The 18778-nt window shown below is 41.5% G+C and overlaps 1 protein-coding gene across 1 annotated transcript in view; it reads right to left on the bottom strand.

Moving 5' to 3' along the window:
* Nucleotides 1-18778, bottom strand: part of Pde1c (Phosphodiesterase 1c) — a 108474-nt gene that overhangs the window by 83662 nt on the left and 6034 nt on the right. The window contains exon 2 of the mRNA XM_017249944.3: nucleotides 9913-9944. The gene's annotated coding sequence lies outside the window, so the exon portion shown is untranslated. The remainder of the gene's footprint in view (nucleotides 1-9912; nucleotides 9945-18778) is intronic.

An 18778-nucleotide genomic window follows, 5' to 3' on the forward strand; every position in this document is an offset into this window, starting at 1 on the left:
CTTCTAAATATAAAACAAAAACCAGGAAAAAGAAAAGGACTGACGGAAATATTCAAGCCAAGGTTTTATTATCTGTTGGCTGGTTCGTTTCTCATTCCGTGTTTATTTCATGTCAACACCTTACTCCTGGCGCTCCTGGTAGTCCTAGCTCCCCTGAAACTCCCGGTAACAGTAGCCGGGCAAAAGGACTCAATGTCAGGATTTCGGGGCGAAAAGAATAAGGGAAATCTGGGACTGGGTCTGGGATTATGGATTTTTTCATGCCGTATGTTTTATGCTTTATTGCATTATAACAAGTTCTAATAGTGTGTCCTCTGGATATTTTTTTCCTCATTTTTTTGTTAGCTGGGCCATACTAATTAATACCTTTGGGCGTTTGTAATGAATAGGTGTGCGTGTCTACATCAGTGTGTGTGTGTGAGTCCTGTGTGTCTGTCTGTGGGTGTGTGCGGCCATGTTTGCAGATAAATTGCGATGCTCAGTGGCTTGGATAAGCAGACCGGCTTTAATTTGGTAAATTAATTCTGAAATATTTAGGTCGCAAATATCCAACCTTCGAGCTCCCACACCCTCTACCACCCCCCCGTGGACACACATGCCCCAGACCCCGCGGAAGCCCAAGCACCCCTCTTACAAGGTCACGGCATGAGGGAGATAAAAGACTATATATATACAATATCGAACAAAGGACTCGCAAAAAACTCGAAGCCAGAGTCAGATGAAACTACAGTGAGCCAAACACGAAGAGAATGTTGAAAATTTAAGGATACAAGGCAAGGATATAGGGATACAAGCGGTGGGCTGGTGGCTTGGTGGGTCGGTAGGGCGATGGAGCGGTTGCCTTTGATTTGCGCCGGGTATAATCCACTCAGTTGGAAACATTTTCGCGCTGAAACTGAAAACGAAACGAAACGAAAGCCCATGAATAAGGAAACGGCCAGGAAGAGCAGATAGACGACCCAGTGAGAAGTGAAAAAAGGGACACCCACTGAAAATCCAACCAGCAATGGACAAAGGCAAATTGTTGAGGCCTGGTCGGATCCAGAAATGCTTGAAAAAAAAACATCGAGTATGCGGACATAAATAAAAATAAAGGGCCAGCAAATATAAAGTTTGGGTAAATTTTGCGGCTTAAGGACAACAATTGGCCGCTGCTCACTTGGCCAAGTTCGAAGGAGAGTGAGCCAAGCGCACTGGGCAACAAAAGCCAGTCAGTCGAGCGGCCAACAACTTTTGAACTTCTAATGAAAATTAATCAAAAATGTTATGCGGCTTGCTTTTCCCTAAATACGATCAAAGCCCTATGCAAATTGGTTTAGTTTCCTGTTTTTTGTTTTTATTTATGGTCGCCCCCGCGTCTATTTCTTGTTGCTTAGTGTAATTTTGGAGTTTTTATTTCCAGAAGAACCAGCCACCCCCGAAAAACACCTGAAAAGGGTTCCCGGCCCCAGTTAGATTGACTGAGCAAAAGGGTCGGGTCAGAGCAGCGCCAGAGGCGGGGCCAAAAGGACGAAAACATGGAAGGGCCAGGGGACTGGAGGAGAGAGAAGAGGGTTCTGTTTTAGCTGGTGGGTCATATCATCGCCGTCGAGTTAAGTGTTAATCCGCTTTTGTTATTGTTTGGCACACAGCAGGAGTTAGCCCGAAGGACGAAAGAGGATCAGGTGTCCCGGTCTCTTTGGCAGCGAGGTGTTACAGTTTTCTCTCTGGTTTTCATTGTCCTTGTTTTATTTTATTTCGGGTTACATAATTGTTAATTTAAAGTGTGTTTAATGCAAATTTAGTTAGTCCTGGCCAGATGTCCTGGCCGGGGCTGGCCTCGAGCTGCTAATTGCTGGGTCCTCGCATTAAGCTTTTAATTTATCGAGAAGGTTGATTGGGCCAACAGGACATCGGGACAGAGCCAGCAAATTGCTGAGCAAATATTTGTTGGCAGCCAGCGATTTGTTGTGGCTTCTATTTCCCTGCCACCCAATGGGGCAACAGGTTTGGCCCGGACTCCGAGCAACAAGTTGACTTGGCCAACCAATCCACTTCCTTTGCCATTTTCCCCAACGCTCCACTGGCATATTTGTACTCTAGTATGTTGGCTTATGTTTTTTTTTAGAATTTTCCTGAGTAATTAAAATTGCCACTCAGATCACTTTTTTTTTGCAGCACTCTGGCTGAAACAACTTCACTGGCTGTGGCCAAGCACTATGCATACACACGAAGTCCTCGACTCGGACGGAAACTACGAACACGAATCGAGTATTTAGAAAGGAGCGGAAGGACGAGCCGCGATTCCAGGCGCTTCCTGTTGCGCTGGTTGTATTACCTTCCGGCAAACGTGTTGCCAATCAACTGACGAGCAGCAAATCATGTCCTTGCCTTCAGCTGGCTGCGATTTGAAGGCAACTAACAGGCACTTTAAGAGCGGAAGCTCCGCCGATAAAAGCTCTCAGTTGGCCAAAAGAGAGGAAATTGCCAGAAAAGAAGAGATTGCCAGAGGCTTGAATAGTTTATCAGTGAATGGACAGAAAAATGGAAAGTATTTATAAATTATAAACTTATTATAGTAGATGTTTTAAGATTTAAAGGTGTATTTATTACAAAAGAAAAATTTATAAAAATATATACAAGAAGAATCTAAAATGATATACCTTATAAGCAATGTCTAATGAAAAGAAACCTTATTCAGTGCTTATGTTTATGTTTTAATATGATTTTATGTTTATAAAGTTTATCTTTTATCCTATCCCTTACTTTATAAATACTTCCGAATAACAATATATATCTGTATCTTATAGATTTTTATCAAACAACTCCCTATCTATTATGCTCTCGATTAACCATTATCTTTCAACACCTCTCTTTTATTGGCCTTGGCAGTTTGTTTTCCTATTGATTAACGTTAGTCTGTCTGATTTGGCTTATCTCCGACAACAGCTGATTCAAAGGACAAAGGAAGTGGCCTTCAGGTCTCTTATCTTCTCAAGCTTTCCACCACAAAGCTCAGTAACTCTCTTCGGAAAGCTTGCACTACCAAACGCAAGATGGCGCGCCAAAGGCACCCAGGTTAGGAAGGAATAAAAAAAATTTGATGTATAAAAATCTGAACGCATGGCATTTTTGTAACTCACACCCCTAGGATTTATTGACAAATGCTTGGTGTAAGGGCAGACGAGTCCTGGGTAATTTATAACGCCAATGCAGACACGACAAACGACCGAAGACAGCCGGGCCAGGCTAAAACCATATATAGAACATCTACCAAAAAAAAGAAAAGGCCAAAGCCAAGAACAAGTTTAGGAGTCGCTGTCGCCCCAACATTCTGCAGGTGTTTAGTTATTTATGCCTTGTCACACGTAGTCTGCACTCCGCATGTAAAAGACAAAACAAATGCTTCGTGCTGAGTGCCGCAGACATCATTGGCATCAGTGGGTAGAGGCTTTTAGCCATAAAGGATTTGACCCAATACGCCTTACCAGATTTCCCATTTCACATTCACCATTCTGTCGCATTCTTCAACTTTAAACCTGAAGATAATAAAATGCTCTTAACATTTATTTTGTGGTTGTATAAAATATATTCGAACATCTGTTCACCACTAAGTGATTGTATGTTTATGGTATACATTTGTTTACAGATTTTTTTTAAAGGAACATAATGAGACCACACAACTCTACAACACTAATTGAAAAAGTTGTTAGGGAGGTCTTTGGCCAGATAAGTGCCTTTGCAGTAGTTTAAGTTTGTCTTTTGGATTCTGAGGATACAGTTTGTAATGCAAGTTAAACAGGGAATACTAATTGTGGTTTATTTATTTGCTCTTCGTATACGTTTAACATTTAGATTTAAGACATAAATACAAATTCAGTAAGTCTTCTTCCGTTTATTACATTTTTTTATTACATACTGAATAAATTTATTTCTGCCTCAGACACTTAAAATTGCAAGTTTCACAGTAAATTAAACAATAGTTGAAATTTCAGTAGCCTGCCTTCCCCTCCATTTGTGTTAAACATTGTGGCTGACTCGGGCTATATATCCTGGAGGATATCAAGTCCTGGATTTTGTCCGCAAGTCAAGTCGATTCAAGTGGAGTGGCGACTTCTCGGTCTCAAGCTGTGTGCCCTCAATATGGCTTTTACCAGAGCTCTCCACTGCTTGTGTATTCCACTAGACTATCATGACATTTGAATAATGTGAGCACATTTGGCATTTTATTTTATCATCAGGCATTTGCTGATGTCCCTACACATCCTGCCGCGCGCACTTCTTTTCAACAAAAGGAGCATCATCTTCTGATGAAATTAAACTGCTGCTCTCGATGCTGCTCTTGGTCCTGTGTCGTCGTGCGTCCTTCGTCCTTAGTCCTTGACTTGAGTTGCTCAGCTTTTATTTGCCTTTACTATTATATTCTCATTCATTTGTCTCATCATTTCGCTCACGCCCACGGGGCGGATGTGGAATGGGAATGGGCATGGGCCTCGGTCTGGGACATGGAGTACCGACCATTATTTTTTTTTTTTCATTCCCCAGTGGGCGTGGTCTAATTACAGCTTGGCAGAACTTTTTCATTGTTGCTGCCGTAAAAGTGAAGCTTGCAACAATTCTTTTTTAGGGCCGCCATAATTTTCGGTAAACTTTCCAATTAGAAGGTTAAGTATACGCAGCGTAAGCCGCACTCAGACTGGCCTATGTCGGCAGCATTTTTTTCCCACCGACACCGAATTAAGTTTTTCAGCTGCTTGTTATTATTACAGCTTCTGTCCCGCCTTGAACCATGTTTTTCTTTTTTCCGGAAAATTTATTTCCATTTTTTTTTGTTGGCTTGCCAGCGAGCTTCTCATAACAATGCATTGAAATTTTGATTGCAACCATTAAAATGCAAGCTTACAAAAGTTGGTGGTTTCCGCTGCCAGTGCCCCTGCCCCTGCCCCTGCACCACTCCCCCCTCCTAACTTCTCGCTACAAGAGCATCGCATAATGAGCATTTCACGCAGGTCCCGCAAAGCGCAAGGTCAGCCAAGGACGACAACACAATTGTTGCCTCCTCCTGGTTGCTACTGGCTTTAGTTACTGCCACTGCCTGCTGCTTGTTGTCGTGTTTTTATAATTTGCCACAATGGGGACGAGAGCAGCAGCCCAACAGCGACAGCCGCAGCAATTAGAGCTCTGCCACCGAAAACAAAACAATCCCAAAAAATGAGTGAAAAAAGCTGTGACGTAACAACGAAACTGAAAACACACGAAAAATGTGCAAGACAAATTGCCAAGCCAGCTTGGCCGGTCCAAAAATAATGCCAAAAGACAACATGCAACATAGCAAGTGGCGACAGAATGTTGCACAATCGTAGGGATAGAAAAAAAAAGGTTTCATGGAGGATGATGCTTAGAATTTAACTAAAAGTTTAAAAAGCTCAAATAAAAATGTTCCATTCTAAAATGGTATAAATATAGACAATAACTAGAAGAAAAGGAATTACTAGTTTTATTAATCTGTTCTACTGATAATTCCATTTTTCAAAGCAAATAAACAAAATTAAACCAACCCTCAAATAAATTTATACTAGATTTATTTTAATTGGTTCTTATAATTTTTTTAATGCCAGTTTTTTCCAAAAGAACCACTAGAACTTAATGAGTTATGAAAACCGAAAAAGAAAACTTTTTTTTATGGGAAACCCTATTTTCAACCAAGTGCAGAGATGCTTCTACTTTTCCTTGGCATTTCCTTTCACCCAGCAGCTAGTACATCAAAATAGTTTCCCCGAAATAGGAAAAAGTGGACCGCAACAGGCACTTGTAATGTGTATTTGAAGCCGGGCAGGACGAGGTAGGACAAGGCAGGACATAAATCAATAAAACTAAAGGCATGGTCAGGCATAAAATGTTGGCGAGGCAGCCATGAAAAACTCTTGCTCTTGCTCTCGGTCTCGTTTCTCGAGTGTCCACTTTTGTCAACCTCGAGGCTTGGTAGAGTGCCGCCACCAGAGTCTGGGAGGCAACCACCCCCTGTCAGGCACCTTCCAAGTTCACGTCCCACCTTGGCCAGCCTTGTATTGTGCGGATTTCGATGTAATACAATGCAAACCAAATATTGATTTGCAGTAATTGTTGGAATCATTATTATTCGGTCTGATTAATGCGACAAACGACAAATAACAAGTCACCCGGCTCCGGATGTGTTCTGTATTCCCGGTCGGATTCTTCCGCAATCCGGGCATTCGGTGGCCATTGTGGGAGAAAATTAATACAACATTTATGAGTCACTTATTGTGCGCTCATTATGTCAGGTCCGAGGTCCAAGGGTCGAGAGACGAGCGATAGGGTCAACATTAACCAGCAAATGACCCGCACAGCTGGTGGCATTGACTTAACGTTGCCCCAGTCACAGCCCCACCACCCACGATACAAGGTCATGAGTTGACTGCATTCGTTTTGGCCCACATTTGTCGCTGTTTTCCGTTATTGGACGCACAAATTAGCGGAAATTATGCAACGATAATGTTGGCCCATTGGCAAGTCGATTGGTTTTATAGATTTTCTTGCCACCGTACCTGCGGCTGATGGGCTTTTATTATTGCCGTCATTTCTGCAATTTGAACGCAACCGCAAATTGTTCAATATTTCCCGGAACTATAAACCCACCCTATTGGTTGACTTTCATTGCAAAAATTTCCACGAAAACTAATTTACATTTTTAAGAGGATTTATTGGGCGTAAGAGGATAACAAGGAATTAATTTCGATCAGGTCTAAAAGGTTTATCGTTGAAACCTTGCCACTGCAAATTGTGTCATTAAAAAAATAATTTTAATTAACTGAATTTATTAGGCAGCCTAGCTTTATAAATTGGTAAATTTTTGAGAGCTTATTTAGCCAAAAATGTATACCAACATACATAGTTAATAGATATTTAATAGATAATAGATATTAGATATTAATAGTTAATAGATATTTTAGATAGGCCTAGGTAAAATAGGCCCTAATTTAAGACCAAAATATATTTATTTTAATCTTATTTAATCTTCTTAAAATATAAATTTATCTTATCTCTATAATATTTCACTAAAACTCTATAAAAATGTTATGAAAATGAAAACGTGTACCCATTCAATGGCCAAATTCTCCAGCCTCACAAATTTTCAATATTCATGGTCGAGCCCGACGTTTAAATGAGTGTCGGCAGCAGGACAGGGCAGGACACGACAGGACAGGATATGACAAGGGAGCGCAATGATAATGCCTTAATTATGCAACAAGGATTCCCTTTTTCCGTGCCATGAACATCACATAAAATACCATAAAAGCCCCGGCAAATGCCATTGACAGCACTTTTCATGGGTCCAAGACCACAAGAGAGAGGGGAGCGGAGAATGATGTTCTGAGCCAGAACATGCCCACACGTACTGCCGGGAATGTCCAAATATATTTCATATTTATAACATAATTCGATATAATGCCCTTAGCGGCACACGAGGCTCTCCTCCTGCATGCCCCATCATAAAAACCCGTCAAACCGAACAATTTTGCGGCCACATTGCGTTGCCAACAGCCAATGCCCATACTGACCATACTGACCGCACTGAGGCCGGCGGTCTGAGAGGGGAATCTTGGCCAAATAGAACACAGAAGGCCAACAGCAAAACGCACTTTGCCTACTGAGGCATTAACATCTGTTGTCTGTTATCTGAGCCAGGACCGCAACTATCCCGAAGACCTATTTTGCGTTTGGAAGTTGCTTTCGGCAACGGGCATAGTTTCTATTTATAGAGTTCACATACATTGGAAACCATAAATAATCGGCATGGGATAATGGATATCGGATTTGGTATAAACCAAATATGCCTTGCCAGCTCCTGCTGCTGTAAGCTGTTTCGTTGAGGATAACGCACCACTCCCTTGACCTCTCCTTGGAAATTGGATTGCTTACGCAGAAGGTTAAATGGGAAATCCGTTTACAATTGTGGCAATTAATATTTGTTTGATTGCTGCCGGCAGGTAATTGGAATTGATTGGCTGTCTAGGGTAATTGGCAGTGGGAAGGACTAGGTGAGATTTAAAAATCATTGCAATATAAGTATTTTTACATTAAAAGCAGAGAATATAAAGCTCTACTTAAAGGAGATTAAAAGTACACTGCAATCCAAAATAGCTCTCGCCACTCTAGAACGTAAAAACAGCTTATAGCTGCAAAAAAAAGATGAAATGGTTTATTAAAACAAAGTTAGCCACTTCCCCCAGTGAGTGATGGCACTTCCCATTCATCAATTCAATTTGTGCGCATTTCCATTGCTAATCCGTTCCACTATGCAAGTGGCTGGGAATTACCTACCAGCGTTGGTATCATGGTGTTGGCCAGGTCAGAAGGAATCGCCTGGGTTTCAAGACGGCAGTGGCAGGGAAGGGGCGTGCATAATTTAAGACAATCCTCGGTCGCCTCATTTTATTAACTGCTCCTTCAGCTGCCTCATACATGAGGTTGCAGTCGGGCTAGAGCTCGAGTTGGAGCCTGATCCTTGGCCCTGGCTCTGGCACTTTAATACCGACTTTCATGTTTATGCTGAGCATTTCGCCCCTTAAATATGCTAATAATTTTCGACGCTGCTTTATTAAATTTCTATGGCAACCGAGTAAAATGAAATGCGCCCCAAAATGACATAACTTATTTAGCTTTTGCGATCCGCTGGTGCCGCGCACAAAATTAACACACAGTCAACGCGGGGGATGGGAATTTTCCGGATGCTCCCGGAAAACCAGAAGTCGACACCTTCATCTCGTCCCCCCTTCCGGCACATCCTTAACCCTCATTTTGTGTCGGTTTCATTTTATGGCCACGCCCAGCCAAGTGGCTTTCGCCTTCTTTCCGGGCTGACTTTTTTAATGCCAGCTTTAAACTGAGAATTGCGTCGTTAAAGTCTCAGCCTCTGGAGGTTAATGCACAAATAATTATTTCATTTAATGTGTCAGCTTTAATCATTTGGCTTAAAAAATAAATTTTTTTAAGGAAAGCAAAGTGGCTGACATTGCAGTCTCTTGATTAATATGCTGGAAAAATAACTTTTAAATATTTATAAAATATTTTCATTGACTTTTAAGCCCAATTAGTCGAATAAACATTTCTAGGAAATCATTTTAAAATATTTATTAATACATTAATTGGTTTGTTTGGCGAATTATCAGAAATGCCAAGATTTATCCTTAAACAATTGATATGGCTGAACTGGCAGGAAGTTCCATGAATGAGATTAAATGAAAACAAAAGAATCACGACTGGACCTGGCCCTTCATTAAGCCATTCCATCCCTGATGGACTTTTAAAGGGAAGTGAGTGTGCAAATAATCAACTGACAGCCATTGTTGCACTTTTGTTTGATCAGGCACAAAATCTCAGTTAATTATGATTTCAGCCTCCATTTACCGACGATTGTTTGCTGAAACGGGAAATCGCTTTTGGGCGGCCAGGTGGGCGAACCTCATCACCTGCCACGGCTCATAAATCATAATTGGCGTCCGGCCAGTGGGAGGTCTTAATAAATATTGACACTGCTGGGTACAATTAATCACACAATGTTAATGTGTGGCTTATTTTTTAATTATCAACGGTAAACAGGCCCAACCACAAGCTAGACATATGGGTTTATTAAAGCCAGAAGGACTAAAAACAATTAACTTTAATGGGAAAAATAAAAATAATTTTCTATAGACCGCTCCCAGCGTCATATGCCAAATGCAGATTGACATTGAAAAATGATTCCATCGGGTTGTGAGAAAAAAGTGAAATATATTCGTCAGGCATGATAAATATGCAAATTGTTTGTCTGCCTTGCCTGGCTGGCCATCTGAAAGGCCAACGGCTTTACGACCCCGATGAAAGTCCTTTTTTTTTACCGATTACAATGGACATCAAATGGCCAGGACTTACCTTTTTTGTGTGTCTCGGCTTGGCTCCTTGGCCTGCAAAAAAGAGTAGAGAAAATAACTCGATTTAGTAGAGATTTAAACGCATCATAAACAAGATTCCCATTGATGACACACGACACGCATGAATATCAAATTATGGAGAACTAAAAGCTTAGACCCCGGAATACAAACAGAGACCAAGATTGAGCCTCTGAGGATGGCACTTTCACTCAAGTATTGAATCTGTTTGTATGTATTTACGACAGCACCAGCACCCCGACCACACATCCCCACCAGATGCTGCCTGGCCATTTAAGCCGATTCCTTGGCCACTGGGCAGGTCCCGGCCATCTCGACATCTCGAGTGGCCAACATTCTCTACGGCTCGCCCACACTTGACTTGCATATTTTGCCATAAAATTTGCAGCTTATAAATATTATGTTACGGCTCAATAAGCTTATGGCCAAAGGACCTCAACTTCCTCCAACAACTTGACTCTGATTGTCACCCATTAGTCATTAGCATCCTGGGTGGCGAGTTGATTTATAGATGAAGTGTGACTCGAGTGCCCACTGATGGATTGATGTCCTTTCGCTGGGCTGTGTCTGGTCCGGGATTTATGACAGCCCATACATATGCGGTATTTGAATCTGTCGGCCAAGTCGTGTCCCCAATGGTTCTTGACCAACTCGAACAGAGATATCCCCCAAAAACTTGACCCGAAACAAGCTGAGTTGGCTAATGAGAGGCGACATCGCCCACCCATGGCGATGGTTCGGGCCAAAAGTTGTTGCCGGCCGGCGTGGTAATGACACTCATTAACGCAGCTCTGGGTCCTGCTGCTCCCCTTAGTCCTTTTCCTTTCAACACCCCCCACAGCTGCCTCGGCTTGCTAATCGTCTTGGCTTTTGCAACGTTTGCATAATTCCAGTCAGACCCTGACTCCACCAGACAACGTTTTCGCATCTATTTGTGTGAGAATTCTTATTTTTAGCAGGCTCCCTTCCCCATTTTCTTAGATCCTGTTTTCTTGGCCATTTTCCTTTTAGCACAATCCAATTATGGGGCTGTGAAAATTCATTAATGCTAAATTGAGATGGGCATTGCCACTGAAATATATTATCTAAGACTATGAATTTATTAAAAAATATTCAAGGACTTCTGTGGACAATATTTAAAGTTATAATTTTCCTTTTAAAAACTTCTGAAAAGCCCCTATTTTTATACAAATTTAAAGCCCTTGTTTATTGTTTTCAGTGCACAACCAAACAAAATTAATTATCCCTCAGAATTAGTGGCGGATTTTGCTTTCTTTGTGTCACTTTGCATATTTTTCACGCCAGTTTGCCGTCGCTTTTCGGTTCGATTTCCATTAACTTTGTCATCCCGAAAATCCTGGCCATCAATAAAAATTTAATGATTGCGTTAAGCTGCAGCTGCCGTCCTCGGACACCCACCCACACTGGTCCGGCTGGTCCTGCAATTCGATTAAGTCCTTACGAGCGAGTGTGTGTGTGAGGGAGGAGGTCCTACACCCTATGTCCTTTTTGCCCGAGGGACCAAAATTGTGCCGCGTGTGCAACATTTTGCTCTGGTGGATGGGCAGGACCCAACATTTTAATGAAGTTGTAATGAGTCAAGGGTTTGGCGAAGGGTGGGACGTGCTTGCGGGTCCTGTGTACTATATGCCCTATGTCCTGACAAACTGCAGCTTTGTGACTGCTCCTGGGTGATGGGTGATGATGGCTGCCGCCCCTGGACTTCTGCTCTTTGGGGCACGCAAATATTTGCCCATATAAATTACAGACATACGCGTATCTGTGTGCCACCGTCGACGCGTGGCACATTTTACGTGCTTTGAATTTCAAATTTCATTCAATTTTTTCTTCATTTTGTTTTTCCCACCAAAAATATGGACATGACTGGTGCTTCTGGGTCACCACCAGGGCTCGGGGTGGCAGCCAGAGGGGCCATGCAAATATGCGATGCTCCAACGTGATCTAAATATGACTCGACGTGGCGGGTTGCTATATAGGGGTATGTATATTTGACAGCGTTATGAGGCTGCATAAAGTTAATGGATCACCTGATAACGGCATCACAGTACTCAAAATTATTATTGAAAGCCCAGATAATTGAAATTAAATGGCACAAGCTGGGTGATCTTCTGAAAATGCGATTTAAATGTAAAAAGGTTTGGCATTTGAATTCATTTGTATACCTTTGCGAACCCAATGAGAATTGGGGAAGACATAGCCGTCACTGTGGCCTCTATAGGGGAAACCCCCATTTTCAAGGGATCCCATCCCGAAAAATGGACAAAAAATTCAAAAAATATTTTGTCTCAGGATTTTGACGCAGAATGGTGGAGAATCGATCCAGAAATCGTTTAAGGTACTCCACTTGAGAATCGGATGAGAATTGGGAAAGATATGGCCATCACAGTGGCCCATATAGGGGAAAACCCCATTTTCAAGGGATCCCATCCCAAAAAATGGACAAATTCAAAAAAATTTTTGTCTCAGGATTTTAATGCAGAATGGTGCAGAATCGATCCAGAAATCGTTTAAGGTACTCCGCTTGAGAATCGGATCAGGTTTGGAAAAGATACGGCCATCACAGTGGCCCATATAGGGGAAAACTCCATTTTCCAGGGATCCCATCACGAAAAATGGACAAAAAAATTCAAAAAATATTTTGTCTTAGGATTTTGACGCAGAATGGTGGAGAATCGATCTAGAAATCGTTTAAGGTACTCCGCTTCAGAATCGGATAAGAATTGGTGAAGATATAGCCATCACTGTGGGCCATATAGGGGAAAACCCCATTTTTAAGGGATACCATCAGGAAAAATGGACAAAAAATCAAAAAAATATTTTGTCTCAGGCTTTTGATGCAGAACGGTGCAGAATCGATCCAGAAATCGTTTAACCGCTTGAGAATCGGATCAGGTTTGGAAAAGATATGGCCATCCCAGTGGCCCATATAGGGGAAAACTCCATTTTCCAGGGATCCCATCACGAAAAATGGACAAAAAATTAAAAAAATATTTTGTCTCAGGATTTTGATGCAGAATGGTGGAGAATCGATCCAGAAATCGTTTAAGGTACTCCACTTGAGAATCGGATGAGAATTGGGAAAGATATGGCCATCACAGTGGCCCATATAGAGGAAAACCCCATTTCAAGGGATCCCATCACGAAGAAATATTTTGTTTCAGCCGCCTGAAGTAAGATTTTAATTCTTGTTTAATATTTTATTGTTTCCAGTTTTCTCTATGAATTTAATATAAGATAAATGACAAAATATAGTTTCTATTTGCCTATAAATAAAACCCGAATACTTATATCAAGTAGCATAATTTATTTTAATATTTTTGGGAGCTTCGAACCTCTGAGTACCTTTTCGATCCCCACTTTATAAAATGTTTTTTCCTGCACAACAGATTATAAATCAAATCTATATTGGCAGAGGGTCCTAGTCATGCAGGGGGACTGCTACCAGCAGGACTATGACAATGTTTTTTGGCTGTGGGAGTGTAGAGTGGAAGTAAATTAAAGCGAGCTGCGAGCCAAAAGCTGCGTAAATTTGCTTTGGCATACTTTGGAGCGCAAGGTAATTGAAATTTATGCATAAATTATGCGCATAAACGGACACGGCAAGGCAATAAACAAACGTAAAAATGCAAAATGGGGAATTTTTGTATGCGGGGGCACAGGCACTCTCTCGTACCCACGCATGAAATTTTGATGAGCCCCCAAGGAGGCAACGCGGCGAAAATATACTTGTCCTCGCTGGCTTTTTTATTATTTAGCTATTTTCGTTTTAAAACAATTTGTTTGTTTCAATTTGGCCAAGTTGCCGTACACGTTGTTCGAGTTGTCTCGAGTTTCTCTCGAAGACTGGGGGCCAGATCGTAAGCCAAGGAATATGCAAATTTTGTTGCTGGTTTCCGTAGAAGCGGCCGCAAATGACTCTTTCAAATGCAGATACACAGTTGCAGGAACAGATATGCATCTGTTAGATTGTTTCTTTCTCGCTCTGGCGTTGCGGCTTGCCAACGACACGTTGCACAGTTGACTGCCCCGAAAATTGAACAACGTCCGGAATGGCAAATTGTATCAAATAACCAAACGTCAGCACAAGTGCAACGGGCAGATAGTTGTAACTGCTATCCTGTGGAATGTATCTGAGTATCTATGTATCTATGTTGGTATGTGCCGGCTTGTCCCTAACACTACCAGCACATTGTTAGGGGAATCCCAGCAGTGAAGAATACAGCGAAATGCTGTCAGGCGTATTTGTGCTGCGCTTTATTTAAATTACTCAATTTGCCAGACAATCTGCCCAGAAAGTGGAAATTAACTACAGATGCTGGGGAAGAGCAGTCTCATACTGAGCCCACAGAAAATTCAATTTAGTGGAAAGTTTTTGCCCTCATATATGGTATGGGTGAAAGTTTTAAATTTAGGTTGCCAGCCCAAGGATGCCAAGAGGCACAAGGATGGACACAAATCGAGGGAAACTAGAATACGATACAAGAGGGGAGATTCTTGAGCAGCACTTAAGAAAAAAGCTGTACCAGATAGGGGAAAAATATCGACATTATTGAATAATTCTTAGTAAATTTTAAAAATATTTAACTGATAATACAATTCCTTCTATTACTTTAAAATAAATATTATCCCTTGCGCAGATTTTGACCCACCTCTGTCATACTTATAATATTACTAGAAATCTTTATCCCCTTCCACTTAACAACTGCTCTGCTTCTCAAGGATATCTTGCAGCGTGTGTGTGTGTGTCCTTTCAGGCAGCTAAAGGCGCTTACTCTGTCACCTGGCTAACACTTACACACTTACACACTTGCACTCCTTTCTGCCACATGTGGACGTGTGGAATTCCTTGCCGCTGAAGAGGGCACTCTCCTCGTTTGGATTCATCCTACTTTTCCTGCCCCACTCTGAGTGCTTTCGACCCAAATAGAAAAGGCGTTTGCCATTTTTGAAACAATGTTACGAGCTCACCTCGGACCCCATGTGGGTGTAATTCTATTGGGAATTCTGGGGCACCACAACAACAAACTACAAAGGGTCGGGCCAGGACTCTATTTCATTTATTTTGTCGTCTAAAAATATTTGACAATTTTGCGACTTTTCAAGACCCAGAGATTGCAGGCCATGGGAATTTTTTGAGCTGTAATAAGCAGCTTACAAAAAACAATCTCTAATGCGAGTCTCTGCTTCTGTCGCGTTTCCACCTGACAGTTGGCTTAAATTGGAAGAATGAAAAGCCAGGGGCTGGCAGAGTGATGGGGAAATTTCTTGATAAGATTTCATTTTTTGCGGCCATTTAATCAGGTAAATATAGAGCTGCAAGAGGCCAAAGCATCACAAAGGAAAAGCAATCGTTATTTAAGGCTTATGGACTGGAAATAAATTTGTCGTGAAGGTCCGTGAATGAACTTTTTATTCAGAGCTTCTAAAAACTAAATTTATTCATGGAAGAAGCTTAGCTTATAATGATTTGCACAGTTAACATAGTAGGGCACTACCACAATTTTTTGTTAAATCCAGAGCAATCAGGGCCATGGCTTAGCTGTAGGGATGGCGTCCTTTTGACCATTTATTTTTGCTGAAAACCCGTATATTTCTCAACAGATCCCAAGCTAATCTAGCACTTACAAGCAACAAAGCTCGAAAAGTAAGAAAAATACCCCGTCCCGGCAATCTGCTCACCAGCTGGAGCATAAATTGCAGCTGGGCCAACTCAATCATCTGACAAACATTGTATGTTGTTGGCGGAGGAGAGTTGGCGTTTGCCGAGATATGTATCTGGGAAAATGGTAGAAACACTTTTATACGCTGCTCTTGTTTATAGCGCATTTTGCTGAAACAAAGCAGCCTTCCGGAACATTGCACAATAAAATGGCACAGCAGGAGTAGGACCATGACCAGGGACAGGGCCAAGAACAAGTTGCTAACTCAAAAATAGAGCACCAAAATAGGCGACAAACTGAACCGAACTGAACCATCTGATCAATCTTTTTCCCCGCTTTACCGCTTTTATTTTTGGACCCCGCAAATTGATTTTGATAACATCCCCCCACACCCCTCCAGCCCACTAGTTGGAGGTCCTGCCGCTGAAATAAAAAATAGGAAAGTAAACGCCACATTTTGTTTTACTCGTCACTTGTCAGGCAGTAAAAGCAAATTACTTAAAGTTCATTGCTTTAAGCGACAGGGCGGAGGACATCACTGCGAACTCGAGCACTGTGGGAGTGGAGGGGTGCAAGGATATGCCAGGGGGGGATTTGATGGCGCTGTGATGGAATGGACGCTGATGGGTGATGGACGATGACGTCGGCCCGACTGAGCCGAACCTTCTTCATTCATTTCATTTTGTGTCACAGTGCATGAAATACGGTAACTGTCCGCCAGGACCAGGACCTGAGCCCGCCAAGGACAATGGATTGTGTTTTTCTGAAATGCGATCTTATCTGAATTTGTTCATTGTTTTTCGCTTTACAGACTTTCAAGTATTTATCCGAATGAAACTGGATAACATTTTAAGTCAGATACATGAAAGCGAAAGTGTTTTGTTGTGACATTTATTGGAAGGTTTCCAATTATTTCTAACCTTTACTAAATAATCAAATAAAAATGTTTTTTTTTGGGTTTGTGACATTTTGGCGAAATATCAAAGCAATTTGTATGGATACTCCATCAAATTCAAAGCATTGACTTTTCTATTATGTTCGCTTAAATCAAACCAAATTGATGAACAAACCCATTCGTCTGGTTTGGTGGAATCAAAGTAAAATTGATTGTCAGCACTTGACACAAGCAGAATATACATTTTTTGTTATATTTATTCTCCCTTTTTCACAGCAGATCGATCAATGTTAAACGAACGAGTCCCAAGGGCACGGCTACCTAATCTCTTGACCAGTATTGTGGGCCATGCATTTTGGCCAACTTTACATAGATGATTGGACAGTGCGTGGGGACAACGAAAATCCTTTTGTTTTTTTGGATTTGTTATCACCCTGGACCCTTCTTGGTGGAGGAAAAGGGATTTTGGCCTTGTCCATTTGGCTGTCAGTGATTGGAGGAGGATTGTAGGAGTATTTCATCCCTGTCGGGCATTTTTATTGATCCCACGGGATCCTGTCCGGACAAGGACACACTCCGCATCCGATTTGTGTTTGACATAAATTATGTCAATCGCTGGCAATTTGTTGGGCATTAATGGGGGGACTATGGGACAGGAATCGTAGGAGTAGGAGGGGGTCTGTGAGGCAGGTGGCCGCCTGTCAACTGCATAATTAAAAGGCCAAAAGGCGCTTAGTGGCGCAACAAAAACTGTGTCAGGGCAAAAACTTTTTCCTTTGCCTTTTTTTTTTATTGTGGCACCTGTCTTACCTTTTGCTTAATTATGCAAAAGTAGGTGGTGTTTTGCGGCCTGAAAAGACGACAACTTGTCTCGGGCTCTTAAAACAATGTGCGAAGTGGGAGCTGTTAGATAAAAGTAATATACGTAGTAGAACAAGTTTAAATGAAATTTCTCTCAGACACACACTGCCACTTGGGGGGTCGACTGAGACCCGGGGAGCGGGGACTGAAAGCCAATAAATCAATGACAAGAACAGTGAAGGCCCTAGAAGGCGGCTGGATGTATCCACCCACACATGATGAGAAAGTTCAAGGCCGTAATCCCATTTGATGCCGCCACAAATACGCCAATCATGTCATACATAATGTATGACTCGCTCGACCGCAGAAGGGATCTAGTCTTTCAGATCGCAGAGGGGTGGGTATGGTGCGGTGCGAGTCCAGGATCCACTGAAAAAGCGATTCAACGCTCACTCAATGGCCCGGGAATAATCGACAACAGGTTCGCAATATTGCAGCTCAATCCTACGCTTAGCCAATTACCAAAATTTCACACGCCCGAAAACTAAACTTATGAGGGCAGGCCGCATCCAAAAAGAAATGCGAAACTTTTCCCATTACCCAAACAAAACTGGCAAAGTGCTTCACAAAGCGAGAGCCAAGAGCCTTGAAATCGAAAAGCCAGCACCCAAAGGCCATCCAAGCGACCCGAAAAGTAAGACTACAATTTTCGTTATAGCCAAACAATTTCTGTCTTTTTTTTGCGGCCTGACTTCCAAATGGAATCACAACAAACTCTAATTGAGTTTCGGCCGAGTTGAAACGATTTAAAATGGTTGAAAAACAATCCTATGTGTGACTGTGAGTGTTTTCCTTGGACGCATGTTTACAGATAAAACAAAATACAATTTTCCGAGCAGATGTTTTGGCAAAGGTGAATATAAACAGAGCGATGTGTGTGGTTAAGAGAAATATTGAATAAATTTGCAAAGTTATTAAAAGAAGTGACTGGAAGCCAATTGCCAAAATGTATTAAGGCAGTGTTTTTAGCTAAAGATGAATGAATTTATTAAATTATTTTCTTAAAATTTAAGACTTAAATTTAAGACTGGTTCCGGCTTTGGCTTCTTACAGTAAAGTAAAGACTTATGAGTAAAGACTTATGTATACGTATATTCTTAATCGGCATCAAAGCCGATTCCATCTAACTATATAAACTATTAAATCTGAAACTCAATCTCTTAGAGCTATAAGATTTTTGCAAAAGAAGAATAACGAGTAACGTATAGTCTTCACTTCACTACTATAGTCTTAACATCTTGTTTATTGCTTTTTTTCCTTCAACGAATTATTTATTCATTTTTATTGTTAATAAAAATCAAAAGAAGTGTTTACTGTATTCCATCTTTCAATTAGCAGCTATTCTGCAGAAAAACCAATTAAAATAAAAAAGGAAATAAAATTCAGATTTATTATGAAAGTTTTCGTTTGGC

This window comes from Drosophila bipectinata, chromosome 2L, assembly GCF_030179905.1.
Source record: "Drosophila bipectinata strain 14024-0381.07 chromosome 2L, DbipHiC1v2, whole genome shotgun sequence".
In the NCBI taxonomy this organism is placed as follows: Eukaryota; Metazoa; Arthropoda; class Insecta; order Diptera; family Drosophilidae; genus Drosophila; species Drosophila bipectinata.